The sequence below is a fragment of the Gopherus evgoodei genome, chromosome 3 (genome assembly GCF_007399415.2).
Source record: "Gopherus evgoodei ecotype Sinaloan lineage chromosome 3, rGopEvg1_v1.p, whole genome shotgun sequence".
NCBI classification, from domain to species: domain Eukaryota; kingdom Metazoa; phylum Chordata; order Testudines; family Testudinidae; genus Gopherus; species Gopherus evgoodei.
Window position 1 is genome coordinate 150,562,335 of NC_044324.1, and position 19,498 is coordinate 150,581,832.

Genomic DNA, 19,498 nt, shown 5'->3' on the forward strand with positions numbered 1-19,498 from the left:
CAGCTGCCCCCGCGAGTGGCGGGCAAGGGAGCGCCGGCAGCCCGTCGGCCCCGGGTCAGGGTGGCCGAGCGGTCCAAGGCGCTGCGTTAAGGTCGCAGTCTCCTCCGGAGGCGTGGGTTCGAATCCCACCCCTGACAGTCCCTTCTCTGCCCCTGGCGGCCTCTTTTCTTGGCGCTAGGGAAGAGGCCGCGGCAGCGGGCTGCCGCATCCGGTGCGCTTGAGCGTTGGCCTCTCGGCCGAGAGCTCCCGACGGGGGCGCCCGTGGGTCGTCAGGGTGGCCGAGCGGTCTAAGGCGCTGCGTTCAGGTCGCAGTCTCCTCCTGGAGACGTGGGTTCGAATCCCACCCCTGACAAGGCCTCTCTTTCCAGCCCCTCGGAGCTGTGGCCCGTGGAGGGAGAGCCCTGTGGCGGGGATGTTTTTCTTCGACTCCTACCCAAAGGGGCTCCTCTTCTAGCTTGGTCAGGGTGGCCGAGCGGTCCAAGGCGCTGCGTTTAGGCCGCAGTCTCTCCGGAGGCGTGGGTTCGAATCCCACTCCTGACAGCTGTGGGCAGGGCTTTTGTTTCCTCGGGGCTCGCTTCGCTTCTTTTCGGGCGGGCGCTTGCTGGAGAGCTGGTCACAGGCGGAGTTCCCGCTTCCTCCCCTGCGGCTTTGCCGAAAAGGCGCGCCCACTCTGGCCTGCGCCCCGTCGAAGCCACAGAGGGACTCGGGAGGGTGGCGTGCGCCAGCTGCCCCCGCGAGTGGCGGGCAAGGGAGCGCCGGCAGCCCGTCGGCCCCGGGTCAGGGTGGCCGAGCGGTCCAAGGCGCTGCGTTAAGGTCGCAGTCTCCTCCGGAGGCGTGGGTTCGAATCCCACCCCTGACAGTCCCTTCTCTGCCCCTGGCGGCCTCTTTTCTTGGCGCTAGGGAAGAGGCCGCGGCAGCGGGCTGCCGCATCCGGTGCGCTTGAGCGTTGGCCTCTCGGCCGAGAGCTCCCGACGGGGGCGCCCGTGGGTCGTCAGGGTGGCCGAGCGGTCTAAGGCGCTGCGTTCAGGTCGCAGTCTCCTCCTGGAGACGTGGGTTCGAATCCCACCCCTGACAAGGCCTCTCTTTCCAGCCCCTCGGAGCTGTGGCCCGTGGAGGGAGAGCCCTGTGGCGGGGATGTTTTTCTTCGACTCCTACCCAAAGGGGCTCCTCTTCTAGCTTGGTCAGGGTGGCCGAGCGGTCCAAGGCGCTGCGTTTAGGCCGCAGTCTCTCCGGAGGCGTGGGTTCGAATCCCACTCCTGACAGCTGTGGGCAGGGCTTTTGTTTCCTCGGGGCTCGCTTCGCTTCTTTTCGGGCGGGCGCTTGCTGGAGAGCTGGTCACAGGCGGAGTTCCCGCTTCCTCCCCTGCGGCTTTGCCGAAAAGGCGCGCCCACTCTGGCCTGCGCCCCGTCGAAGCCACAGAGGGACTCGGGAGGGTGGCGTGCGCCAGCTGCCCCCGCGAGTGGCGGGCAAGGGAGCGCCGGCAGCCCGTCGGCCCCGGGTCAGGGTGGCCGAGCGGTCCAAGGCGCTGCGTTAAGGTCGCAGTCTCCTCCGGAGGCGTGGGTTCGAATCCCACCCCTGACAGTCCCTTCTCTGCCCCTGGCGGCCTCTTTTCTTGGCGCTAGGGAAGAGGCCGCGGCAGCGGGCTGCCGCATCCGGTGCGCTTGAGCGTTGGCCTCTCGGCCGAGAGCTCCCGACGGGGGCGCCCGTGGGTCGTCAGGGTGGCCGAGCGGTCTAAGGCGCTGCGTTCAGGTCGCAGTCTCCTCCTGGAGACGTGGGTTCGAATCCCACCCCTGACAAGGCCTCTCTTTCCAGCCCCTCGGAGCTGTGGCCCGTGGAGGGAGAGCCCTGTGGCGGGGATGTTTTTCTTCGACTCCTACCCAAAGGGGCTCCTCTTCTAGCTTGGTCAGGGTGGCCGAGCGGTCCAAGGCGCTGCGTTTAGGCCGCAGTCTCTCCGGAGGCGTGGGTTCGAATCCCACTCCTGACAGCTGTGGGCAGGGCTTTTGTTTCCTCGGGGCTCGCTTCGCTTCTTTTCGGGCGGGCGCTTGCTGGAGAGCTGGTCACAGGCGGAGTTCCCGCTTCCTCCCCTGCGGCTTTGCCGAAAAGGCGCGCCCACTCTGGCCTGCGCCCCGTCGAAGCCACAGAGGGACTCGGGAGGGTGGCGTGCGCCAGCTGCCCCCGCGAGTGGCGGGCAAGGGAGCGCCGGCAGCCCGTCGGCCCCGGGTCAGGGTGGCCGAGCGGTCCAAGGCGCTGCGTTAAGGTCGCAGTCTCCTCCGGAGGCGTGGGTTCGAATCCCACCCCTGACAGTCCCTTCTCTGCCCCTGGCGGCCTCTTTTCTTGGCGCTAGGGAAGAGGCCGCGGCAGCGGGCTGCCGCATCCGGTGCGCTTGAGCGTTGGCCTCTCGGCCGAGAGCTCCCGACGGGGGCGCCCGTGGGTCGTCAGGGTGGCCGAGCGGTCTAAGGCGCTGCGTTCAGGTCGCAGTCTCCTCCTGGAGACGTGGGTTCGAATCCCACCCCTGACAAGGCCTCTCTTTCCAGCCCCTCGGAGCTGTGGCCCGTGGAGGGAGAGCCCTGTGGCGGGGATGTTTTTCTTCGACTCCTACCCAAAGGGGCTCCTCTTCTAGCTTGGTCAGGGTGGCCGAGCGGTCCAAGGCGCTGCGTTTAGGCCGCAGTCTCTCCGGAGGCGTGGGTTCGAATCCCACTCCTGACAGCTGTGGGCAGGGCTTTTGTTTCCTCGGGGCTCGCTTCGCTTCTTTTCGGGCGGGCGCTTGCTGGAGAGCTGGTCACAGGCGGAGTTCCCGCTTCCTCCCCTGCGGCTTTGCCGAAAAGGCGCGCCCACTCTGGCCTGCGCCCCGTCGAAGCCACAGAGGGACTCGGGAGGGTGGCGTGCGCCAGCTGCCCCCGCGAGTGGCGGGCAAGGGAGCGCCGGCAGCCCGTCGGCCCCGGGTCAGGGTGGCCGAGCGGTCCAAGGCGCTGCGTTAAGGTCGCAGTCTCCTCCGGAGGCGTGGGTTCGAATCCCACCCCTGACAGTCCCTTCTCTGCCCCTGGCGGCCTCTTTTCTTGGCGCTAGGGAAGAGGCCGCGGCAGCGGGCTGCCGCATCCGGTGCGCTTGAGCGTTGGCCTCTCGGCCGAGAGCTCCCGACGGGGGCGCCCGTGGGTCGTCAGGGTGGCCGAGCGGTCTAAGGCGCTGCGTTCAGGTCGCAGTCTCCTCCTGGAGACGTGGGTTCGAATCCCACCCCTGACAAGGCCTCTCTTTCCAGCCCCTCGGAGCTGTGGCCCGTGGAGGGAGAGCCCTGTGGCGGGGATGTTTTTCTTCGACTCCTACCCAAAGGGGCTCCTCTTCTAGCTTGGTCAGGGTGGCCGAGCGGTCCAAGGCGCTGCGTTTAGGCCGCAGTCTCTCCGGAGGCGTGGGTTCGAATCCCACTCCTGACAGCTGTGGGCAGGGCTTTTGTTTCCTCGGGGCTCGCTTCGCTTCTTTTCGGGCGGGCGCTTGCTGGAGAGCTGGTCACAGGCGGAGTTCCCGCTTCCTCCCCTGCGGCTTTGCCGAAAAGGCGCGCCCACTCTGGCCTGCGCCCCGTCGAAGCCACAGAGGGACTCGGGAGGGTGGCGTGCGCCAGCTGCCCCCGCGAGTGGCGGGCAAGGGAGCGCCGGCAGCCCGTCGGCCCCGGGTCAGGGTGGCCGAGCGGTCCAAGGCGCTGCGTTAAGGTCGCAGTCTCCTCCGGAGGCGTGGGTTCGAATCCCACCCCTGACAGTCCCTTCTCTGCCCCTGGCGGCCTCTTTTCTTGGCGCTAGGGAAGAGGCCGCGGCAGCGGGCTGCCGCATCCGGTGCGCTTGAGCGTTGGCCTCTCGGCCGAGAGCTCCCGACGGGGGCGCCCGTGGGTCGTCAGGGTGGCCGAGCGGTCTAAGGCGCTGCGTTCAGGTCGCAGTCTCCTCCTGGAGACGTGGGTTCGAATCCCACCCCTGACAAGGCCTCTCTTTCCAGCCCCTCGGAGCTGTGGCCCGTGGAGGGAGAGCCCTGTGGCGGGGATGTTTTTCTTCGACTCCTACCCAAAGGGGCTCCTCTTCTAGCTTGGTCAGGGTGGCCGAGCGGTCCAAGGCGCTGCGTTTAGGCCGCAGTCTCTCCGGAGGCGTGGGTTCGAATCCCACTCCTGACAGCTGTGGGCAGGGCTTTTGTTTCCTCGGGGCTCGCTTCGCTTCTTTTCGGGCGGGCGCTTGCTGGAGAGCTGGTCACAGGCGGAGTTCCCGCTTCCTCCCCTGCGGCTTTGCCGAAAAGGCGCGCCCACTCTGGCCTGCGCCCCGTCGAAGCCACAGAGGGACTCGGGAGGGTGGCGTGCGCCAGCTGCCCCCGCGAGTGGCGGGCAAGGGAGCGCCGGCAGCCCGTCGGCCCCGGGTCAGGGTGGCCGAGCGGTCCAAGGCGCTGCGTTAAGGTCGCAGTCTCCTCCGGAGGCGTGGGTTCGAATCCCACCCCTGACAGTCCCTTCTCTGCCCCTGGCGGCCTCTTTTCTTGGCGCTAGGGAAGAGGCCGCGGCAGCGGGCTGCCGCATCCGGTGCGCTTGAGCGTTGGCCTCTCGGCCGAGAGCTCCCGACGGGGGCGCCCGTGGGTCGTCAGGGTGGCCGAGCGGTCTAAGGCGCTGCGTTCAGGTCGCAGTCTCCTCCTGGAGACGTGGGTTCGAATCCCACCCCTGACAAGGCCTCTCTTTCCAGCCCCTCGGAGCTGTGGCCCGTGGAGGGAGAGCCCTGTGGCGGGGATGTTTTTCTTCGACTCCTACCCAAAGGGGCTCCTCTTCTAGCTTGGTCAGGGTGGCCGAGCGGCTCCAAGGCGCTGCGTTTAGGCCGCAGTCTCTCCGGAGGCGTGGGTTCGAATCCCACTCCTGACAGCTGTGGGCAGGGCTTTTGTTTCCTCGGGGCTCGCTTCGCTTCTTTTCGGGCGGGCGCTTGCTGGAGAGCTGGTCACAGGCGGAGTTCCCGCTTCCTCCCCTGCGGCTTTGCCGAAAAGGCGCGCCCACTCTGGCCTGCGCCCCGTCGAAGCCACAGAGGGACTCGGGAGGGTGGCGTGCGCCAGCTGCCCCCGCGAGTGGCGGGCAAGGGAGCGCCGGCAGCCCGTCGGCCCCGGGTCAGGGTGGCCGAGCGGTCCAAGGCGCTGCGTTAAGGTCGCAGTCTCCTCCGGAGGCGTGGGTTCGAATCCCACCCCTGACAGTCCCTTCTCTGCCCCTGGCGGCCTCTTTTCTTGGCGCTAGGGAAGAGGCCGCGGCAGCGGGCTGCCGCATCCGGTGCGCTTGAGCGTTGGCCTCTCGGCCGAGAGCTCCCGACGGGGGCGCCCGTGGGTCGTCAGGGTGGCCGAGCGGTCTAAGGCGCTGCGTTCAGGTCGCAGTCTCCTCCTGGAGACGTGGGTTCGAATCCCACCCCTGACAAGGCCTCTCTTTCCAGCCCCTCGGAGCTGTGGCCCGTGGAGGGAGAGCCCTGTGGCGGGGATGTTTTTCTTCGACTCCTACCCAAAGGGGCTCCTCTTCTAGCTTGGTCAGGGTGGCCGAGCGGTCCAAGGCGCTGCGTTTAGGCCGCAGTCTCTCCGGAGGCGTGGGTTCGAATCCCACTCCTGACAGCTGTGGGCAGGGCTTTTGTTTCCTCGGGGCTCGCTTCGCTTCTTTTCGGGCGGGCGCTTGCTGGAGAGCTGGTCACAGGCGGAGTTCCCGCTTCCTCCCCTGCGGCTTTGCCGAAAAGGCGCGCCCACTCTGGCCTGCGCCCCGTCGAAGCCACAGAGGGACTCGGGAGGGTGGCGTGCGCCAGCTGCCCCCGCGAGTGGCGGGCAAGGGAGCGCCGGCAGCCCGTCGGCCCCGGGTCAGGGTGGCCGAGCGGTCCAAGGCGCTGCGTTAAGGTCGCAGTCTCCTCCGGAGGCGTGGGTTCGAATCCCACCCCTGACAGTCCCTTCTCTGCCCCTGGCGGCCTCTTTTCTTGGCGCTAGGGAAGAGGCCGCGGCAGCGGGCTGCCGCATCCGGTGCGCTTGAGCGTTGGCCTCTCGGCCGAGAGCTCCCGACGGGGGCGCCCGTGGGTCGTCAGGGTGGCCGAGCGGTCTAAGGCGCTGCGTTCAGGTCGCAGTCTCCTCCTGGAGACGTGGGTTCGAATCCCACCCCTGACAAGGCCTCTCTTTCCAGCCCCTCGGAGCTGTGGCCCGTGGAGGGAGAGCCCTGTGGCGGGGATGTTTTTCTTCGACTCCTACCCAAAGGGGCTCCTCTTCTAGCTTGGTCAGGGTGGCCGAGCGGTCCAAGGCGCTGCGTTTAGGCCGCAGTCTCTCCGGAGGCGTGGGTTCGAATCCCACTCCTGACAGCTGTGGGCAGGGCTTTTGTTTCCTCGGGGCTCGCTTCGCTTCTTTTCGGGCGGGCGCTTGCTGGAGAGCTGGTCACAGGCGGAGTTCCCGCTTCCTCCCCTGCGGCTTTGCCGAAAAGGCGCGCCCACTCTGGCCTGCGCCCCGTCGAAGCCACAGAGGGACTCGGGAGGGTGGCGTGCGCCAGCTGCCCCCGCGAGTGGCGGGCAAGGGAGCGCCGGCAGCCCGTCGGCCCCGGGTCAGGGTGGCCGAGCGGTCCAAGGCGCTGCGTTAAGGTCGCAGTCTCCTCCGGAGGCGTGGGTTCGAATCCCACCCCTGACAGTCCCTTCTCTGCCCCTGGCGGCCTCTTTTCTTGGCGCTAGGGAAGAGGCCGCGGCAGCGGGCTGCCGCATCCGGTGCGCTTGAGCGTTGGCCTCTCGGCCGAGAGCTCCCGACGGGGGCGCCCGTGGGTCGTCAGGGTGGCCGAGCGGTCTAAGGCGCTGCGTTCAGGTCGCAGTCTCCTCCTGGAGACGTGGGTTCGAATCCCACCCCTGACAAGGCCTCTCTTTCCAGCCCCTCGGAGCTGTGGCCCGTGGAGGGAGAGCCCTGTGGCGGGGATGTTTTTCTTCGACTCCTACCCAAAGGGGCTCCTCTTCTAGCTTGGTCAGGGTGGCCGAGCGGTCCAAGGCGCTGCGTTTAGGCCGCAGTCTCTCCGGAGGCGTGGGTTCGAATCCCACTCCTGACAGCTGTGGGCAGGGCTTTTGTTTCCTCGGGGCTCGCTTCGCTTCTTTTCGGGCGGGCGCTTGCTGGAGAGCTGGTCACAGGCGGAGTTCCCGCTTCCTCCCCTGCGGCTTTGCCGAAAAGGCGCGCCCACTCTGGCCTGCGCCCCGTCGAAGCCACAGAGGGACTCGGGAGGGTGGCGTGCGCCAGCTGCCCCCGCGAGTGGCGGGCAAGGGAGCGCCGGCAGCCCGTCGGCCCCGGGTCAGGGTGGCCGAGCGGTCCAAGGCGCTGCGTTAAGGTCGCAGTCTCCTCCGGAGGCGTGGGTTCGAATCCCACCCCTGACAGTCCCTTCTCTGCCCCTGGCGGCCTCTTTTCTTGGCGCTAGGGAAGAGGCCGCGGCAGCGGGCTGCCGCATCCGGTGCGCTTGAGCGTTGGCCTCTCGGCCGAGAGCTCCCGACGGGGGCGCCCGTGGGTCGTCAGGGTGGCCGAGCGGTCTAAGGCGCTGCGTTCAGGTCGCAGTCTCCTCCTGGAGACGTGGGTTCGAATCCCACCCCTGACAAGGCCTCTCTTTCCAGCCCCTCGGAGCTGTGGCCCGTGGAGGGAGAGCCCTGTGGCGGGGATGTTTTTCTTCGACTCCTACCCAAAGGGGCTCCTCTTCTAGCTTGGTCAGGGTGGCCGAGCGGTCCAAGGCGCTGCGTTTAGGCCGCAGTCTCTCCGGAGGCGTGGGTTCGAATCCCACTCCTGACAGCTGTGGGCAGGGCTTTTGTTTCCTCGGGGCTCGCTTCGCTTCTTTTCGGGCGGGCGCTTGCTGGAGAGCTGGTCACAGGCGGAGTTCCCGCTTCCTCCCCTGCGGCTTTGCCGAAAAGGCGCGCCCACTCTGGCCTGCGCCCCGTCGAAGCCACAGAGGGACTCGGGAGGGTGGCGTGCGCCAGCTGCCCCCGCGAGTGGCGGGCAAGGGAGCGCCGGCAGCCCGTCGGCCCCGGGTCAGGGTGGCCGAGCGGTCCAAGGCGCTGCGTTAAGGTCGCAGTCTCCTCCGGAGGCGTGGGTTCGAATCCCACCCCTGACAGTCCCTTCTCTGCCCCTGGCGGCCTCTTTTCTTGGCGCTAGGGAAGAGGCCGCGGCAGCGGGCTGCCGCATCCGGTGCGCTTGAGCGTTGGCCTCTCGGCCGAGAGCTCCCGACGGGGGCGCCCGTGGGTCGTCAGGGTGGCCGAGCGGTCTAAGGCGCTGCGTTCAGGTCGCAGTCTCCTCCTGGAGACGTGGGTTCGAATCCCACCCCTGACAAGGCCTCTCTTTCCAGCCCCTCGGAGCTGTGGCCCGTGGAGGGAGAGCCCTGTGGCGGGGATGTTTTTCTTCGACTCCTACCCAAAGGGGCTCCTCTTCTAGCTTGGTCAGGGTGGCCGAGCGGTCCAAGGCGCTGCGTTTAGGCCGCAGTCTCTCCGGAGGCGTGGGTTCGAATCCCACTCCTGACAGCTGTGGGCAGGGCTTTTGTTTCCTCGGGGCTCGCTTCGCTTCTTTTCGGGCGGGCGCTTGCTGGAGAGCTGGTCACAGGCGGAGTTCCCGCTTCCTCCCCTGCGGCTTTGCCGAAAAGGCGCGCCCACTCTGGCCTGCGCCCCGTCGAAGCCACAGAGGGACTCGGGAGGGTGGCGTGCGCCAGCTGCCCCCGCGAGTGGCGGGCAAGGGAGCGCCGGCAGCCCGTCGGCCCCGGGTCAGGGTGGCCGAGCGGTCCAAGGCGCTGCGTTAAGGTCGCAGTCTCCTCCGGAGGCGTGGGTTCGAATCCCACCCCTGACAGTCCCTTCTCTGCCCCTGGCGGCCTCTTTTCTTGGCGCTAGGGAAGAGGCCGCGGCAGCGGGCTGCCGCATCCGGTGCGCTTGAGCGTTGGCCTCTCGGCCGAGAGCTCCCGACGGGGGCGCCCGTGGGTCGTCAGGGTGGCCGAGCGGTCTAAGGCGCTGCGTTCAGGTCGCAGTCTCCTCCTGGAGACGTGGGTTCGAATCCCACCCCTGACAAGGCCTCTCTTTCCAGCCCCTCGGAGCTGTGGCCCGTGGAGGGAGAGCCCTGTGGCGGGGATGTTTTTCTTCGACTCCTACCCAAAGGGGCTCCTCTTCTAGCTTGGTCAGGGTGGCCGAGCGGTCCAAGGCGCTGCGTTTAGGCCGCAGTCTCTCCGGAGGCGTGGGTTCGAATCCCACTCCTGACAGCTGTGGGCAGGGCTTTTGTTTCCTCGGGGCTCGCTTCGCTTCTTTTCGGGCGGGCGCTTGCTGGAGAGCTGGTCACAGGCGGAGTTCCCGCTTCCTCCCCTGCGGCTTTGCCGAAAAGGCGCGCCCACTCTGGCCTGCGCCCCGTCGAAGCCACAGAGGGACTCGGGAGGGTGGCGTGCGCCAGCTGCCCCCGCGAGTGGCGGGCAAGGGAGCGCCGGCAGCCCGTCGGCCCCGGGTCAGGGTGGCCGAGCGGTCCAAGGCGCTGCGTTAAGGTCGCAGTCTCCTCCGGAGGGGTGGGATTCGAACCCACCCCTGACAGTCCCTTCTCTGCCCCTGGCGGCCTCTTTTCTTGGCGCTAGGGAAGAGGCCGCGGCAGCGGGCTGCCGCATCCGGTGCGCTTGAGCGTTGGCCTCTCGGCCGAGAGCTCCCGACGGGGGCGCCCGTGGGTCGTCAGGGTGGCCGAGCGGTCTAAGGCGCTGCGTTCAGGTCGCAGTCTCCTCCTGGAGACGTGGGTTCGAATCCCACCCCTGACAAGGCCTCTCTTTCCAGCCCCTCGGAGCTGTGGCCCGTGGAGGGAGAGCCCTGTGGCGGGGATGTTTTTCTTCGACTCCTACCCAAAGGGGCTCCTCTTCTAGCTTGGTCAGGGTGGCCGAGCGGTCCAAGGCGCTGCGTTTAGGCCGCAGTCTCTCCGGAGGCGTGGGTTCGAATCCCACTCCTGACAGCTGTGGGCAGGGCTTTTGTTTCCTCGGGGCTCGCTTCGCTTCTTTTCGGGCGGGCGCTTGCTGGAGAGCTGGTCACAGGCGGAGTTCCCGCTTCCTCCCCTGCGGCTTTGCCGAAAAGGCGCGCCCACTCTGGCCTGCGCCCCGTCGAAGCCACAGAGGGACTCGGGAGGGTGGCGTGCGCCAGCTGCCCCCGCGAGTGGCGGGCAAGGGAGCGCCGGCAGCCCGTCGGCCCCGGGTCAGGGTGGCCGAGGGGTCCAAGGCGCTGCGTTAAGGTCGCAGTCTCCTCCGGAGGCGTGGGTTCGAATCCCACCCCTGACAGTCCCTTCTCTGCCCCTGGCGGCCTCTTTTCTTGGCGCTAGGGAAGAGGCCGCGGCAGCGGGCTGCCGCATCCGGTGCGCTTGAGCGTTGGCCTCTCGGCCGAGAGCTCCCGACGGGGGCGCCCGTGGGTCGTCAGGGTGGCCGAGCGGTCTAAGGCGCTGCGTTCAGGTCGCAGTCTCCTCCTGGAGACGTGGGTTCGAATCCCACCCCTGACAAGGCCTCTCTTTCCAGCCCCTCGGAGCTGTGGCCCGTGGAGGGAGAGCCCTGTGGCGGGGATGTTTTTCTTCGACTCCTACCCAAAGGGGCTCCTCTTCTAGCTTGGTCAGGGTGGCCGAGCGGTCCAAGGCGCTGCGTTTAGGCCGCAGTCTCTCCGGAGGCGTGGGTTCGAATCCCACTCCTGACAGCTGTGGGCAGGGCTTTTGTTTCCTCGGGGCTCGCTTCGCTTCTTTTCGGGCGGGCGCTTGCTGGAGAGCTGGTCACAGGCGGAGTTCCCGCTTCCTCCCCTGCGGCTTTGCCGAAAAGGCGCGCCCACTCTGGCCTGCGCCCCGTCGAAGCCACAGAGGGACTCGGGAGGGTGGCGTGCGCCAGCTGCCCCCGCGAGTGGCGGGCAAGGGAGCGCCGGCAGCCCGTCGGCCCCGGGTCAGGGTGGCCGAGCGGTCCAAGGCGCTGCGTTAAGGTCGCAGTCTCCTCCGGAGGCGTGGGTTCGAATCCCACCCCTGACAGTCCCTTCTCTGCCCCTGGCGGCCTCTTTTCTTGGCGCTAGGGAAGAGGCCGCGGCAGCGGGCTGCCGCATCCGGTGCGCTTGAGCGTTGGCCTCTCGGCCGAGAGCTCCCGACGGGGGCGCCCGTGGGTCGTCAGGGTGGCCGAGCGGTCTAAGGCGCTGCGTTCAGGTCGCAGTCTCCTCCTGGAGACGTGGGTTCGAATCCCACCCCTGACAAGGCCTCTCTTTCCAGCCCCTCGGAGCTGTGGCCCGTGGAGGGAGAGCCCTGTGGCGGGGATGTTTTTCTTCGACTCCTACCCAAAGGGGCTCCTCTTCTAGCTTGGTCAGGGTGGCCGAGCGGTCCAAGGCGCTGCGTTTAGGCCGCAGTCTCTCCGGAGGCGTGGGTTCGAATCCCACTCCTGACAGCTGTGGGCAGGGCTTTTGTTTCCTCGGGGCTCGCTTCGCTTCTTTTCGGGCGGGCGCTTGCTGGAGAGCTGGTCACAGGCGGAGTTCCCGCTTCCTCCCCTGCGGCTTTGCCGAAAAGGCGCGCCCACTCTGGCCTGCGCCCCGTCGAAGCCACAGAGGGACTCGGGAGGGTGGCGTGCGCCAGCTGCCCCCGCGAGTGGCGGGCAAGGGAGCGCCGGCAGCCCGTCGGCCCCGGGTCAGGGTGGCCGAGCGGTCCAAGGCGCTGCGTTAAGGTCGCAGTCTCCTCCGGAGGCGTGGGTTCGAATCCCACCCCTGACAGTCCCTTCTCTGCCCCTGGCGGCCTCTTTTCTTGGCGCTAGGGAAGAGGCCGCGGCAGCGGGCTGCCGCATCCGGTGCGCTTGAGCGTTGGCCTCTCGGCCGAGAGCTCCCGACGGGGGCGCCCGTGGGTCGTCAGGGTGGCCGAGCGGTCTAAGGCGCTGCGTTCAGGTCGCAGTCTCCTCCTGGAGACGTGGGTTCGAATCCCACCCCTGACAAGGCCTCTCTTTCCAGCCCCTCGGAGCTGTGGCCCGTGGAGGGAGAGCCCTGTGGCGGGGATGTTTTTCTTCGACTCCTACCCAAAGGGGCTCCTCTTCTAGCTTGGTCAGGGTGGCCGAGCGGTCCAAGGCGCTGCGTTTAGGCCGCAGTCTCTCCGGAGGCGTGGGTTCGAATCCCACTCCTGACAGCTGTGGGCAGGGCTTTTGTTTCCTCGGGGCTCGCTTCGCTTCTTTTCGGGCGGGCGCTTGCTGGAGAGCTGGTCACAGGCGGAGTTCCCGCTTCCTCCCCTGCGGCTTTGCCGAAAAGGCGCGCCCACTCTGGCCTGCGCCCCGTCGAAGCCACAGAGGGACTCGGGAGGGTGGCGTGCGCCAGCTGCCCCCGCGAGTGGCGGGCAAGGGAGCGCCGGCAGCCCGTCGGCCCCGGGTCAGGGTGGCCGAGCGGTCCAAGGCGCTGCGTTAAGGTCGCAGTCTCCTCCGGAGGCGTGGGTTCGAATCCCACCCCTGACAGTCCCTTCTCTGCCCCTGGCGGCCTCTTTTCTTGGCGCTAGGGAAGAGGCCGCGGCAGCGGGCTGCCGCATCCGGTGCGCTTGAGCGTTGGCCTCTCGGCCGAGAGCTCCCGACGGGGGCGCCCGTGGGTCGTCAGGGTGGCCGAGCGGTCTAAGGCGCTGCGTTCAGGTCGCAGTCTCCTCCTGGAGACGTGGGTTCGAATCCCACCCCTGACAAGGCCTCTCTTTCCAGCCCCTCGGAGCTGTGGCCCGTGGAGGGAGAGCCCTGTGGCGGGGATGTTTTTCTTCGACTCCTACCCAAAGGGGCTCCTCTTCTAGCTTGGTCAGGGTGGCCGAGCGGTCCAAGGCGCTGCGTTTAGGCCGCAGTCTCTCCGGAGGCGTGGGTTCGAATCCCACTCCTGACAGCTGTGGGCAGGGCTTTTGTTTCCTCGGGGCTCGCTTCGCTTCTTTTCGGGCGGGCGCTTGCTGGAGAGCTGGTCACAGGCGGAGTTCCCGCTTCCTCCCCTGCGGCTTTGCCGAAAAGGCGCGCCCACTCTGGCCTGCGCCCCGTCGAAGCCACAGAGGGACTCGGGAGGGTGGCGTGCGCCAGCTGCCCCCGCGAGTGGCGGGCAAGGGAGCGCCGGCAGCCCGTCGGCCCCGGGTCAGGGTGGCCGAGCGGTCCAAGGCGCTGCGTTAAGGTCGCAGTCTCCTCCGGAGGCGTGGGTTCGAATCCCACCCCTGACAGTCCCTTCTCTGCCCCTGGCGGCCTCTTTTCTTGGCGCTAGGGAAGAGGCCGCGGCAGCGGGCTGCCGCATCCGGTGCGCTTGAGCGTTGGCCTCTCGGCCGAGAGCTCCCGACGGGGGCGCCCGTGGGTCGTCAGGGTGGCCGAGCGGTCTAAGGCGCTGCGTTCAGGTCGCAGTCTCCTCCTGGAGACGTGGGTTCGAATCCCACCCCTGACAAGGCCTCTCTTTCCAGCCCCTCGGAGCTGTGGCCCGTGGAGGGAGAGCCCTGTGGCGGGGATGTTTTTCTTCGACTCCTACCCAAAGGGGCTCCTCTTCTAGCTTGGTCAGGGTGGCCGAGCGGTCCAAGGCGCTGCGTTTAGGCCGCAGTCTCTCCGGAGGCGTGGGTTCGAATCCCACTCCTGACAGCTGTGGGCAGGGCTTTTGTTTCCTCGGGGCTCGCTTCGCTTCTTTTCGGGCGGGCGCTTGCTGGAGAGCTGGTCACAGGCGGAGTTCCCGCTTCCTCCCCTGCGGCTTTGCCGAAAAGGCGCGCCCACTCTGGCCTGCGCCCCGTCGAAGCCACAGAGGGACTCGGGAGGGTGGCGTGCGCCAGCTGCCCCCGCGAGTGGCGGGCAAGGGAGCGCCGGCAGCCCGTCGGCCCCGGGTCAGGGTGGCCGAGCGGTCCAAGGCGCTGCGTTAAGGTCGCAGTCTCCTCCGGAGGCGTGGGTTCGAATCCCACCCCTGACAGTCCCTTCTCTGCCCCTGGCGGCCTCTTTTCTTGGCGCTAGGGAAGAGGCCGCGGCAGCGGGCTGCCGCATCCGGTGCGCTTGAGCGTTGGCCTCTCGGCCGAGAGCTCCCGACGGGGGCGCCCGTGGGTCGTCAGGGTGGCCGAGCGGTCTAAGGCGCTGCGTTCAGGTCGCAGTCTCCTCCTGGAGACGTGGGTTCGAATCCCACCCCTGACAAGGCCTCTCTTTCCAGCCCCTCGGAGCTGTGGCCCGTGGAGGGAGAGCCCTGTGGCGGGGATGTTTTTCTTCGACTCCTACCCAAAGGGGCTCCTCTTCTAGCTTGGTCAGGGTGGCCAAGCGGTCCAAGGCGCTGCGTTTAGGCCGCAGTCTCTCCGGAGGCGTGGGTTCGAATCCCACTCCTGACAGCTGTGGGCAGGGCTTTTGTTTCCTCGGGGCTCGCTTCGCTTCTTTTCGGGCGGGCGCTTGCTGGAGAGCTGGTCACAGGCGGAGTTCCCGCTTCCTCCCCTGCGGCTTTGCCGAAAAGGCGCGCCCACTCTGGCCTGCGCCCCGTCGAAGCCACAGAGGGACTCGGGAGGGTGGCGTGCGCCAGCTGCCCCCGCGAGTGGCGGGCAAGGGAGCGCCGGCAGCCCGTCGGCCCCGGGTCAGGGTGGCCGAGCGGTCCAAGGCGCTGCGTTAAGGTCGCAGTCTCCTCCGGAGGCGTGGGTTCGAATCCCACCCCTGACAGTCCCTTCTCTGCCCCTGGCGGCCTCTTTTCTTGGCGCTAGGGAAGAGGCCGCGGCAGCGGGCTGCCGCATCCGGTGCGCTTGAGCGTTGGCCTCTCGGCCGAGAGCTCCCGACGGGGGCGCCCGTGGGTCGTCAGGGTGGCCGAGCGGTCTAAGGCGCTGCGTTCAGGTCGCAGTCTCCTCCTGGAGACGTGGGTTCGAATCCCACCCCTGACAAGGCCTCTCTTTCCAGCCCCTCGGAGCTGTGGCCCGTGGAGGGAGAGCCCTGTGGCGGGGATGTTTTTCTTCGACTCCTACCCAAAGGGGCTCCTCTTCTAGCTTGGTCAGGGTGGCCGAGCGGTCCAAGGCGCTGCGTTTAGGCCGCAGTCTCTCCGGAGGCGTGGGTTCGAATCCCACTCCTGACAGCTGTGGGCAGGGCTTTTGTTTCCTCGGGGCTCGCTTCGCTTCTTTTCGGGCGGGCGCTTGCTGGAGAGCTGGTCACAGGCGGAGTTCCCGCTTCCTCCCCTGCGGCTTTGCCGAAAAGGCGCGCCCACTCTGGCCTGCGCCCCGTCGAAGCCACAGAGGGACTCGGGAGGGTGGCGTGCGCCAGCTGCCCCCGCGAGTGGCGGGCAAGGGAGCGCCGGCAGCCCGTCGGCCCCGGGTCAGGGTGGCCGAGCGGTCCAAGGCGCTGCGTTAAGGTCGCAGTCTCCTCCGGAGGCGTGGGTTCGAATCCCACCCCTGACAGTCCCTTCTCTGCCCCTGGCGGCCTCTTTTCTTGGCGCTAGGGAAGAGGCCGCGGCAGCGGGCTGCCGCATCCGGTGCGCTTGAGCGTTGGCCTCTCGGCCGAGAGCTCCCGACGGGGGCGCCCGTGGGTCGTCAGGGTGGCCGAGCGGTCTAAGGCGCTGCGTTCAGGTCGCAGTCTCCTCCTGGAGACGTGGGTTCGAATCCCACCCCTGACAAGGCCTCTCTTTCCAGCCCCTCGGAGCTGTGGCCCGTGGAGGGAGAGCCCTGTGGCGGGGATGTTTTTCTTCGACTCCTACCCAAAGGGGCTCCTCTTCTAGCTTGGTCAGGGTGGCCGAGCGGTCCAAGGCGCTGCGTTTAGGCCGCAGTCTCTCCGGAGGCGTGGGTTCGAATCCCACTCCTGACAGCTGTGGGCAGGGCTTTTGTTTCCTCGGGGCTCGCTTCGCTTCTTTTCGGGCGGGCGCTTGCTGGAGAGCTGGTCACAGGCGGAGTTCCCGCTTCCTCCCCTGCGGCTTTGCCGAAAAGGCGCGCCCACTCTGGCCTGCGCCCCGTCGAAGCCACAGAGGGACTCGGGAGGGTGGCGTGCGCCAGCTGCCCCCGCGAGTGGCGGGCAAGGGAGCGCCGGCAGCCCGTCGGCCCCGGGTCAGGGTGGCCGAGCGGTCCAAGGCGCTGCGTTAAGGTCGCAGTCTCCTCCGGAGGCGTGGGTTCGAATCCCACCCCTGACAGTCCCTTCTCTGCCCCTGGCGGCCTCTTTTCTTGGCGCTAGGGAAGAGGCCGCGGCAGCGGGCTGCCGCATCCGGTGCGCTTGAGCGTTGGCCTCTCGGCCGAGAGCTCCCGACGGGGGCGCCCGTGGGTCGTCAGGGTGGCCGAGCGGTCTAAGGCGCTGCGTTCAGGTCGCAGTCTCCTCCTGGAGACGTGGGTTCGAATCCCACCCCTGACAAGGCCTCTCTTTCCAGCCCCTCGGAGCTGTGGCCCGTGGAGGGAGAGCCCTGTGGCGGGGATGTTTTTCTTCGACTCCTACCCAAAGGGGCTCCTCTTCTAGCTTGGTCAGGGTGGCCGAGCGGTCCAAGGCGCTGCGTTTAGGCCGCAGTCTCTCCGGAGGCGTGGGTTCAAATCCCACTCCTGACAGCTGTGGGCAGGGCTTTTGTTTCCTCGGGGCTCGCTTCGCTTCTTTTCGGGCGGGCGCTTGCTGGAGAGCTGGTCACAGGCGGAGTTCCCGCTTCCTCCCCTGCGGCTTTGCCGAAAAGGCGCGCCCACTCTGGCCTGCGCCCCGTCGAAGCCACAGAGGGACTCGGGAGGGTGGCGTGCGCCAGCTGCCCCCGCGAGTGGCGGGCAAGGGAGCGCCGGCAGCCCGTCGGCCCCGGGTCAGGGTGGCCAAGCGGTCCAAGGCGCTGCGTTAAGGTCGCAGTCTCCTCCGGAGGCGTGGGTTCGAATCCCACCCCTGACAGTCCCTTCTCTGCCCCTGGCGGCCCCTTTTCTTGGCGCTAGGGAAGAGGCCGCGGCAGCGGGCTGCCGCATCCGGTGCGCTTGAGCGTTGGCCTCTCGGCCGAGAGCTCCCGACGGGGGCGCCCGTGGGTCGTCAGGGTGGCCGAGCGGTCTAAGGCGCTGCGTTCAGGTCGCAGTCTCCTCCTGGAGACGTGGGTTCGAATCCCACCCCTGACAAGGCCTCTCTTTCCAGCCCCTCGGAGCTGTGGCCCGTGGAGGGAGAGCCCTGTGGCGGGGATGTTTTTCTTCGACTCCTACCCAAAGGGGCTCCTCTTCTAGCTTGGTCAGGGTGGCCGAGCGGTCCAAGACGCTGCGTTTAGGCCGCAGTCTCTCCGGAGGCGTGGGTTCGAATCCCACTCCTGACAGCTGTGGGCAGGGCTTTTGTTTCCTCGGGGCTCGCTTCGCTTCTTTTCGGGCGGGCGCTTGCTGGAGAGCTGGTCACAGGCGGAGTTCCCGCTTCCTCCCCTGCGGCTTTGCCGAAAAGGCGCGCCCACTCTGGCCTGCGCCCCGTCGAAGCCACAGAGGGACTCGGGAGGGTGGCGTGCGCCAGCTGCCCCCGCGAGTGGCGGGCAAGGGAGCGCCGGCAGCCCGTCGGCCCCGGGTCAGGGTGGCCGAGCGGTCCAAGGCGCTGCGTTAAGGTCGCAGTCTCCTCCGGAGGCGTGGGTTCGAATCCCACCCCTGACAGTCCCTTCTCTGCCCCTGGCGGCCTCTTTTCTTGGCGCTAGGGAAGAGGCCGCGGCAGCGGGCTGCCGCATCCGGTGCGCTTGAGCGTTGGCCTCTCGGCCGAGAGCTCCCGACGGGGGCGCCCGTGGGTCGTCAGGGTGGCCGAGCGGTCTAAGGCGCTGCGTTCAGGTCGCAGTCTCCTCCTGGAGACGTGGGTTCGAATCCCACCCCTGACAAGGCCTCTCTTTCCAGCCCCTCGGAGCTGTGGCCCGTGGAGGGAGAGCCCTGTGGCGGGGATGTTTTTCTTCGACTCCTACCCAAAGGGGCTCCTCTTCTAGCTTGGTCAGGGTGGCCGAGCGGTCCAAGGCGCTGCGTTTAGGCCGCAGTCTCTCCGGAGGCGTGGGTTCGAATCCCACTCCTGACAGCCGTGGGCAGGGCTTTTGTTTCCTTGGGGCTCGCTTCGCTTCTTTTCGGGCGGGCGCTTGCTGGAGAGCTGGTCAGACGCGGATTTCCAGCTTCCTCTTCTGGGGCATCGGAGACAAGGCGAAGGATATTCCATAATCCAACTTCCCAGAGTAGCATCCCATCATATAGAAAATCGACACCCTCCTGGCGACACCATCCTTGCATTCAGGCATTAACTCTTAAGGGTAGAGACCTTGGCCAACAGATCAACCCTAACTAGAAGGACTGAAGCGTCGACCACCTGCACTTCCATCTCCCCTACCCTTACTTCCGATGCCCTGTAGTCACTGCTGGTCTGCCGAGGGTCATACCTTGTAGTGCTCACATGGATGAGTAGCATGTGGTAGTGGTAAGTGGTCTTTTTGGTCCTCAACAATCCCGCTTCAATGTCCTCAGTAGGCTGCATACCTCCTGGGATGCCATGTCAGGTCACCCGATGTTTGCTTCCATCCTCCTCTGAAGAAAGTCTCCAACCACTACTACGCTACTTTTCCTCCTGGGAGTGCTGTCTGTGATCCTCTCAGACTTGGGGTTACGTGGCTACTCCTCCTCCATCTTTGGTGGGTGATGCCTCATTGCCAGTGCAGCCTAACTGTGCTCCATCACCATGGTGCATGGCTTGGGGTTCAGGGTCAGGCTCGGGGTGAAGGACTGCCTTCTGCCAGACATAACCATCAGCCATTTTCCTCGCTATACCAGCGCCTTATCCTCTCCCCACGCCTGGTGCGGGTGGGGTGTGTGTGACCACAGTCCCCTCTAACTGGTTATCATCCTCAGCCTCAGCAGTCTCCATATGAATACTGTCAATGATGTCCTCATGTGCATGGATGCTCCTCAGTGTAGACACCTCTCGTCACTCTCCCCCCTGCTTCCTGAGAGAGTCCACCAGTAGGCACCTCTGACATTGGATGGTCCCCTCAGCTTGGCTTTCTGTCAGTGGGAAATGCAAGCCACAGTCTCTGCAAATCCACACCAAGATCTTTGTATAGGCACCCATGGTTATGTGTTCTGGCTGGATACAAGTGCAGGTGGAGGAGACAGGAGCAGTGTTGGCACTGGTGACGAGGCCCTTCCTAACGTTAAGGATTAATTTATTACACGCTTTATCAACCTTCCCTGTTTGCAAGTTTTCCTTGGTGGCTTAGGGCTTGGCTACACTTGCGACTTAGTGTGCAATAAAGCAGCCCATGTGCACTAGCTCACTTCCCAGCCACACTGGCAAGGCACGTAGAGCACTTCAACTCTGCAGCTAGAGCGCTCCGGGTACTCCACCTCAGCAAACGGAATAACGTTTGCTGTGCCTTGGCTACAATGCACGGGCATCAGTGTCAACAAGGTGAGCCAGCCCCCCAAAAACCCACTCTCTCTGCCCCCCCACATACACACAACACATTCCCTATCACACTCCACCCCATTTGAAAAGCACCTTGCAGCCACTTGCATGCTGGGATAGCTACCACAATGCACTGCTCTCTGTGGCCATTGCAAAAGCTGCTAATGTGTCCATGCCAGTGCCCTGTCAGTGTGGACAGACTACAGCACCTTCCCTACTATGCTCTATGAAGGATGGTTTAATGCAAAGCACTCT

The 19,498-nt window shown here is 66.8% G+C and overlaps 74 non-coding genes across 74 annotated transcripts; all 74 read left to right on the plus strand.

Moving 5' to 3' along the window:
- Positions 1-54: 54 nt before the first annotated feature.
- On the plus strand, positions 55-137 carry TRNAL-AAG. Its single transcript has one exon. It is a non-coding gene; the product is annotated as a tRNA-Leu (tRNA).
- A 131-nt stretch (positions 138-268) lies between these two features.
- Positions 269-352, plus strand: TRNAL-CAG. The gene has a single exon. It is a non-coding gene; the product is annotated as a tRNA-Leu (tRNA).
- A 106-nt stretch (positions 353-458) lies between these two features.
- On the plus strand, positions 459-540 carry TRNAL-UAG. Its single transcript has one exon. It is a non-coding gene; the product is annotated as a tRNA-Leu (tRNA).
- A 236-nt stretch (positions 541-776) lies between these two features.
- TRNAL-AAG lies at positions 777-859 on the plus strand. Its single transcript has one exon. It is a non-coding gene; the product is annotated as a tRNA-Leu (tRNA).
- A 131-nt stretch (positions 860-990) lies between these two features.
- On the plus strand, positions 991-1,074 carry TRNAL-CAG. The gene has a single exon. It is a non-coding gene; the product is annotated as a tRNA-Leu (tRNA).
- Positions 1,075-1,180: 106 nt separating this feature from the next.
- Positions 1,181-1,262, plus strand: TRNAL-UAG. The gene has a single exon. It is a non-coding gene; the product is annotated as a tRNA-Leu (tRNA).
- Positions 1,263-1,498: 236 nt separating this feature from the next.
- TRNAL-AAG lies at positions 1,499-1,581 on the plus strand. Its single transcript has one exon. It is a non-coding gene; the product is annotated as a tRNA-Leu (tRNA).
- Positions 1,582-1,712: 131 nt separating this feature from the next.
- TRNAL-CAG lies at positions 1,713-1,796 on the plus strand. Its single transcript has one exon. It is a non-coding gene; the product is annotated as a tRNA-Leu (tRNA).
- Positions 1,797-1,902: 106 nt separating this feature from the next.
- TRNAL-UAG lies at positions 1,903-1,984 on the plus strand. The gene has a single exon. It is a non-coding gene; the product is annotated as a tRNA-Leu (tRNA).
- Positions 1,985-2,220: 236 nt separating this feature from the next.
- On the plus strand, positions 2,221-2,303 carry TRNAL-AAG. Its single transcript has one exon. It is a non-coding gene; the product is annotated as a tRNA-Leu (tRNA).
- Positions 2,304-2,434: 131 nt separating this feature from the next.
- Positions 2,435-2,518, plus strand: TRNAL-CAG. The gene has a single exon. It is a non-coding gene; the product is annotated as a tRNA-Leu (tRNA).
- Positions 2,519-2,624: 106 nt separating this feature from the next.
- TRNAL-UAG lies at positions 2,625-2,706 on the plus strand. Its single transcript has one exon. It is a non-coding gene; the product is annotated as a tRNA-Leu (tRNA).
- Positions 2,707-2,942: 236 nt separating this feature from the next.
- On the plus strand, positions 2,943-3,025 carry TRNAL-AAG. The gene has a single exon. It is a non-coding gene; the product is annotated as a tRNA-Leu (tRNA).
- A 131-nt stretch (positions 3,026-3,156) lies between these two features.
- TRNAL-CAG lies at positions 3,157-3,240 on the plus strand. Its single transcript has one exon. It is a non-coding gene; the product is annotated as a tRNA-Leu (tRNA).
- A 106-nt stretch (positions 3,241-3,346) lies between these two features.
- Positions 3,347-3,428, plus strand: TRNAL-UAG. The gene has a single exon. It is a non-coding gene; the product is annotated as a tRNA-Leu (tRNA).
- A 236-nt stretch (positions 3,429-3,664) lies between these two features.
- Positions 3,665-3,747, plus strand: TRNAL-AAG. The gene has a single exon. It is a non-coding gene; the product is annotated as a tRNA-Leu (tRNA).
- Positions 3,748-3,878: 131 nt separating this feature from the next.
- TRNAL-CAG lies at positions 3,879-3,962 on the plus strand. Its single transcript has one exon. It is a non-coding gene; the product is annotated as a tRNA-Leu (tRNA).
- A 106-nt stretch (positions 3,963-4,068) lies between these two features.
- Positions 4,069-4,150, plus strand: TRNAL-UAG. The gene has a single exon. It is a non-coding gene; the product is annotated as a tRNA-Leu (tRNA).
- Positions 4,151-4,386: 236 nt separating this feature from the next.
- On the plus strand, positions 4,387-4,469 carry TRNAL-AAG. The gene has a single exon. It is a non-coding gene; the product is annotated as a tRNA-Leu (tRNA).
- A 131-nt stretch (positions 4,470-4,600) lies between these two features.
- TRNAL-CAG lies at positions 4,601-4,684 on the plus strand. The gene has a single exon. It is a non-coding gene; the product is annotated as a tRNA-Leu (tRNA).
- Positions 4,685-4,790: 106 nt separating this feature from the next.
- Positions 4,791-4,873, plus strand: TRNAL-UAG. The gene has a single exon. It is a non-coding gene; the product is annotated as a tRNA-Leu (tRNA).
- Positions 4,874-5,109: 236 nt separating this feature from the next.
- TRNAL-AAG lies at positions 5,110-5,192 on the plus strand. The gene has a single exon. It is a non-coding gene; the product is annotated as a tRNA-Leu (tRNA).
- Positions 5,193-5,323: 131 nt separating this feature from the next.
- TRNAL-CAG lies at positions 5,324-5,407 on the plus strand. Its single transcript has one exon. It is a non-coding gene; the product is annotated as a tRNA-Leu (tRNA).
- A 106-nt stretch (positions 5,408-5,513) lies between these two features.
- Positions 5,514-5,595, plus strand: TRNAL-UAG. Its single transcript has one exon. It is a non-coding gene; the product is annotated as a tRNA-Leu (tRNA).
- A 236-nt stretch (positions 5,596-5,831) lies between these two features.
- TRNAL-AAG lies at positions 5,832-5,914 on the plus strand. Its single transcript has one exon. It is a non-coding gene; the product is annotated as a tRNA-Leu (tRNA).
- A 131-nt stretch (positions 5,915-6,045) lies between these two features.
- TRNAL-CAG lies at positions 6,046-6,129 on the plus strand. Its single transcript has one exon. It is a non-coding gene; the product is annotated as a tRNA-Leu (tRNA).
- A 106-nt stretch (positions 6,130-6,235) lies between these two features.
- Positions 6,236-6,317, plus strand: TRNAL-UAG. Its single transcript has one exon. It is a non-coding gene; the product is annotated as a tRNA-Leu (tRNA).
- A 236-nt stretch (positions 6,318-6,553) lies between these two features.
- On the plus strand, positions 6,554-6,636 carry TRNAL-AAG. Its single transcript has one exon. It is a non-coding gene; the product is annotated as a tRNA-Leu (tRNA).
- Positions 6,637-6,767: 131 nt separating this feature from the next.
- TRNAL-CAG lies at positions 6,768-6,851 on the plus strand. Its single transcript has one exon. It is a non-coding gene; the product is annotated as a tRNA-Leu (tRNA).
- Positions 6,852-6,957: 106 nt separating this feature from the next.
- TRNAL-UAG lies at positions 6,958-7,039 on the plus strand. Its single transcript has one exon. It is a non-coding gene; the product is annotated as a tRNA-Leu (tRNA).
- Positions 7,040-7,275: 236 nt separating this feature from the next.
- On the plus strand, positions 7,276-7,358 carry TRNAL-AAG. The gene has a single exon. It is a non-coding gene; the product is annotated as a tRNA-Leu (tRNA).
- A 131-nt stretch (positions 7,359-7,489) lies between these two features.
- TRNAL-CAG lies at positions 7,490-7,573 on the plus strand. Its single transcript has one exon. It is a non-coding gene; the product is annotated as a tRNA-Leu (tRNA).
- A 106-nt stretch (positions 7,574-7,679) lies between these two features.
- On the plus strand, positions 7,680-7,761 carry TRNAL-UAG. Its single transcript has one exon. It is a non-coding gene; the product is annotated as a tRNA-Leu (tRNA).
- A 236-nt stretch (positions 7,762-7,997) lies between these two features.
- Positions 7,998-8,080, plus strand: TRNAL-AAG. Its single transcript has one exon. It is a non-coding gene; the product is annotated as a tRNA-Leu (tRNA).
- A 131-nt stretch (positions 8,081-8,211) lies between these two features.
- On the plus strand, positions 8,212-8,295 carry TRNAL-CAG. Its single transcript has one exon. It is a non-coding gene; the product is annotated as a tRNA-Leu (tRNA).
- A 106-nt stretch (positions 8,296-8,401) lies between these two features.
- TRNAL-UAG lies at positions 8,402-8,483 on the plus strand. The gene has a single exon. It is a non-coding gene; the product is annotated as a tRNA-Leu (tRNA).
- A 236-nt stretch (positions 8,484-8,719) lies between these two features.
- TRNAL-AAG lies at positions 8,720-8,802 on the plus strand. The gene has a single exon. It is a non-coding gene; the product is annotated as a tRNA-Leu (tRNA).
- A 131-nt stretch (positions 8,803-8,933) lies between these two features.
- Positions 8,934-9,017, plus strand: TRNAL-CAG. Its single transcript has one exon. It is a non-coding gene; the product is annotated as a tRNA-Leu (tRNA).
- A 106-nt stretch (positions 9,018-9,123) lies between these two features.
- On the plus strand, positions 9,124-9,205 carry TRNAL-UAG. The gene has a single exon. It is a non-coding gene; the product is annotated as a tRNA-Leu (tRNA).
- Positions 9,206-9,655: 450 nt separating this feature from the next.
- TRNAL-CAG lies at positions 9,656-9,739 on the plus strand. The gene has a single exon. It is a non-coding gene; the product is annotated as a tRNA-Leu (tRNA).
- A 106-nt stretch (positions 9,740-9,845) lies between these two features.
- Positions 9,846-9,927, plus strand: TRNAL-UAG. Its single transcript has one exon. It is a non-coding gene; the product is annotated as a tRNA-Leu (tRNA).
- Positions 9,928-10,163: 236 nt separating this feature from the next.
- Positions 10,164-10,246, plus strand: TRNAL-AAG. The gene has a single exon. It is a non-coding gene; the product is annotated as a tRNA-Leu (tRNA).
- A 131-nt stretch (positions 10,247-10,377) lies between these two features.
- Positions 10,378-10,461, plus strand: TRNAL-CAG. Its single transcript has one exon. It is a non-coding gene; the product is annotated as a tRNA-Leu (tRNA).
- Positions 10,462-10,567: 106 nt separating this feature from the next.
- TRNAL-UAG lies at positions 10,568-10,649 on the plus strand. The gene has a single exon. It is a non-coding gene; the product is annotated as a tRNA-Leu (tRNA).
- A 236-nt stretch (positions 10,650-10,885) lies between these two features.
- On the plus strand, positions 10,886-10,968 carry TRNAL-AAG. Its single transcript has one exon. It is a non-coding gene; the product is annotated as a tRNA-Leu (tRNA).
- Positions 10,969-11,099: 131 nt separating this feature from the next.
- Positions 11,100-11,183, plus strand: TRNAL-CAG. Its single transcript has one exon. It is a non-coding gene; the product is annotated as a tRNA-Leu (tRNA).
- A 106-nt stretch (positions 11,184-11,289) lies between these two features.
- On the plus strand, positions 11,290-11,371 carry TRNAL-UAG. The gene has a single exon. It is a non-coding gene; the product is annotated as a tRNA-Leu (tRNA).
- A 236-nt stretch (positions 11,372-11,607) lies between these two features.
- TRNAL-AAG lies at positions 11,608-11,690 on the plus strand. Its single transcript has one exon. It is a non-coding gene; the product is annotated as a tRNA-Leu (tRNA).
- A 131-nt stretch (positions 11,691-11,821) lies between these two features.
- Positions 11,822-11,905, plus strand: TRNAL-CAG. Its single transcript has one exon. It is a non-coding gene; the product is annotated as a tRNA-Leu (tRNA).
- A 106-nt stretch (positions 11,906-12,011) lies between these two features.
- On the plus strand, positions 12,012-12,093 carry TRNAL-UAG. Its single transcript has one exon. It is a non-coding gene; the product is annotated as a tRNA-Leu (tRNA).
- A 236-nt stretch (positions 12,094-12,329) lies between these two features.
- Positions 12,330-12,412, plus strand: TRNAL-AAG. The gene has a single exon. It is a non-coding gene; the product is annotated as a tRNA-Leu (tRNA).
- A 131-nt stretch (positions 12,413-12,543) lies between these two features.
- Positions 12,544-12,627, plus strand: TRNAL-CAG. The gene has a single exon. It is a non-coding gene; the product is annotated as a tRNA-Leu (tRNA).
- A 106-nt stretch (positions 12,628-12,733) lies between these two features.
- Positions 12,734-12,815, plus strand: TRNAL-UAG. The gene has a single exon. It is a non-coding gene; the product is annotated as a tRNA-Leu (tRNA).
- A 236-nt stretch (positions 12,816-13,051) lies between these two features.
- On the plus strand, positions 13,052-13,134 carry TRNAL-AAG. The gene has a single exon. It is a non-coding gene; the product is annotated as a tRNA-Leu (tRNA).
- A 131-nt stretch (positions 13,135-13,265) lies between these two features.
- Positions 13,266-13,349, plus strand: TRNAL-CAG. Its single transcript has one exon. It is a non-coding gene; the product is annotated as a tRNA-Leu (tRNA).
- A 106-nt stretch (positions 13,350-13,455) lies between these two features.
- On the plus strand, positions 13,456-13,537 carry TRNAL-UAG. Its single transcript has one exon. It is a non-coding gene; the product is annotated as a tRNA-Leu (tRNA).
- Positions 13,538-13,773: 236 nt separating this feature from the next.
- TRNAL-AAG lies at positions 13,774-13,856 on the plus strand. Its single transcript has one exon. It is a non-coding gene; the product is annotated as a tRNA-Leu (tRNA).
- A 131-nt stretch (positions 13,857-13,987) lies between these two features.
- On the plus strand, positions 13,988-14,071 carry TRNAL-CAG. Its single transcript has one exon. It is a non-coding gene; the product is annotated as a tRNA-Leu (tRNA).
- A 106-nt stretch (positions 14,072-14,177) lies between these two features.
- TRNAL-UAG lies at positions 14,178-14,259 on the plus strand. The gene has a single exon. It is a non-coding gene; the product is annotated as a tRNA-Leu (tRNA).
- A 236-nt stretch (positions 14,260-14,495) lies between these two features.
- TRNAL-AAG lies at positions 14,496-14,578 on the plus strand. The gene has a single exon. It is a non-coding gene; the product is annotated as a tRNA-Leu (tRNA).
- A 131-nt stretch (positions 14,579-14,709) lies between these two features.
- On the plus strand, positions 14,710-14,793 carry TRNAL-CAG. The gene has a single exon. It is a non-coding gene; the product is annotated as a tRNA-Leu (tRNA).
- A 106-nt stretch (positions 14,794-14,899) lies between these two features.
- Positions 14,900-14,981, plus strand: TRNAL-UAG. The gene has a single exon. It is a non-coding gene; the product is annotated as a tRNA-Leu (tRNA).
- A 236-nt stretch (positions 14,982-15,217) lies between these two features.
- Positions 15,218-15,300, plus strand: TRNAL-AAG. Its single transcript has one exon. It is a non-coding gene; the product is annotated as a tRNA-Leu (tRNA).
- Positions 15,301-15,431: 131 nt separating this feature from the next.
- TRNAL-CAG lies at positions 15,432-15,515 on the plus strand. Its single transcript has one exon. It is a non-coding gene; the product is annotated as a tRNA-Leu (tRNA).
- Positions 15,516-15,621: 106 nt separating this feature from the next.
- On the plus strand, positions 15,622-15,703 carry TRNAL-UAG. Its single transcript has one exon. It is a non-coding gene; the product is annotated as a tRNA-Leu (tRNA).
- A 236-nt stretch (positions 15,704-15,939) lies between these two features.
- Positions 15,940-16,022, plus strand: TRNAL-AAG. Its single transcript has one exon. It is a non-coding gene; the product is annotated as a tRNA-Leu (tRNA).
- A 131-nt stretch (positions 16,023-16,153) lies between these two features.
- TRNAL-CAG lies at positions 16,154-16,237 on the plus strand. Its single transcript has one exon. It is a non-coding gene; the product is annotated as a tRNA-Leu (tRNA).
- A 106-nt stretch (positions 16,238-16,343) lies between these two features.
- TRNAL-UAG lies at positions 16,344-16,425 on the plus strand. The gene has a single exon. It is a non-coding gene; the product is annotated as a tRNA-Leu (tRNA).
- Positions 16,426-16,661: 236 nt separating this feature from the next.
- On the plus strand, positions 16,662-16,744 carry TRNAL-AAG. Its single transcript has one exon. It is a non-coding gene; the product is annotated as a tRNA-Leu (tRNA).
- Positions 16,745-16,875: 131 nt separating this feature from the next.
- Positions 16,876-16,959, plus strand: TRNAL-CAG. The gene has a single exon. It is a non-coding gene; the product is annotated as a tRNA-Leu (tRNA).
- A 106-nt stretch (positions 16,960-17,065) lies between these two features.
- On the plus strand, positions 17,066-17,147 carry TRNAL-UAG. Its single transcript has one exon. It is a non-coding gene; the product is annotated as a tRNA-Leu (tRNA).
- Positions 17,148-17,383: 236 nt separating this feature from the next.
- Positions 17,384-17,466, plus strand: TRNAL-AAG. The gene has a single exon. It is a non-coding gene; the product is annotated as a tRNA-Leu (tRNA).
- A 131-nt stretch (positions 17,467-17,597) lies between these two features.
- Positions 17,598-17,681, plus strand: TRNAL-CAG. The gene has a single exon. It is a non-coding gene; the product is annotated as a tRNA-Leu (tRNA).
- Positions 17,682-17,787: 106 nt separating this feature from the next.
- On the plus strand, positions 17,788-17,869 carry TRNAL-UAG. Its single transcript has one exon. It is a non-coding gene; the product is annotated as a tRNA-Leu (tRNA).
- The last annotated feature ends 1,629 nt before the right edge of the window (positions 17,870-19,498 follow it).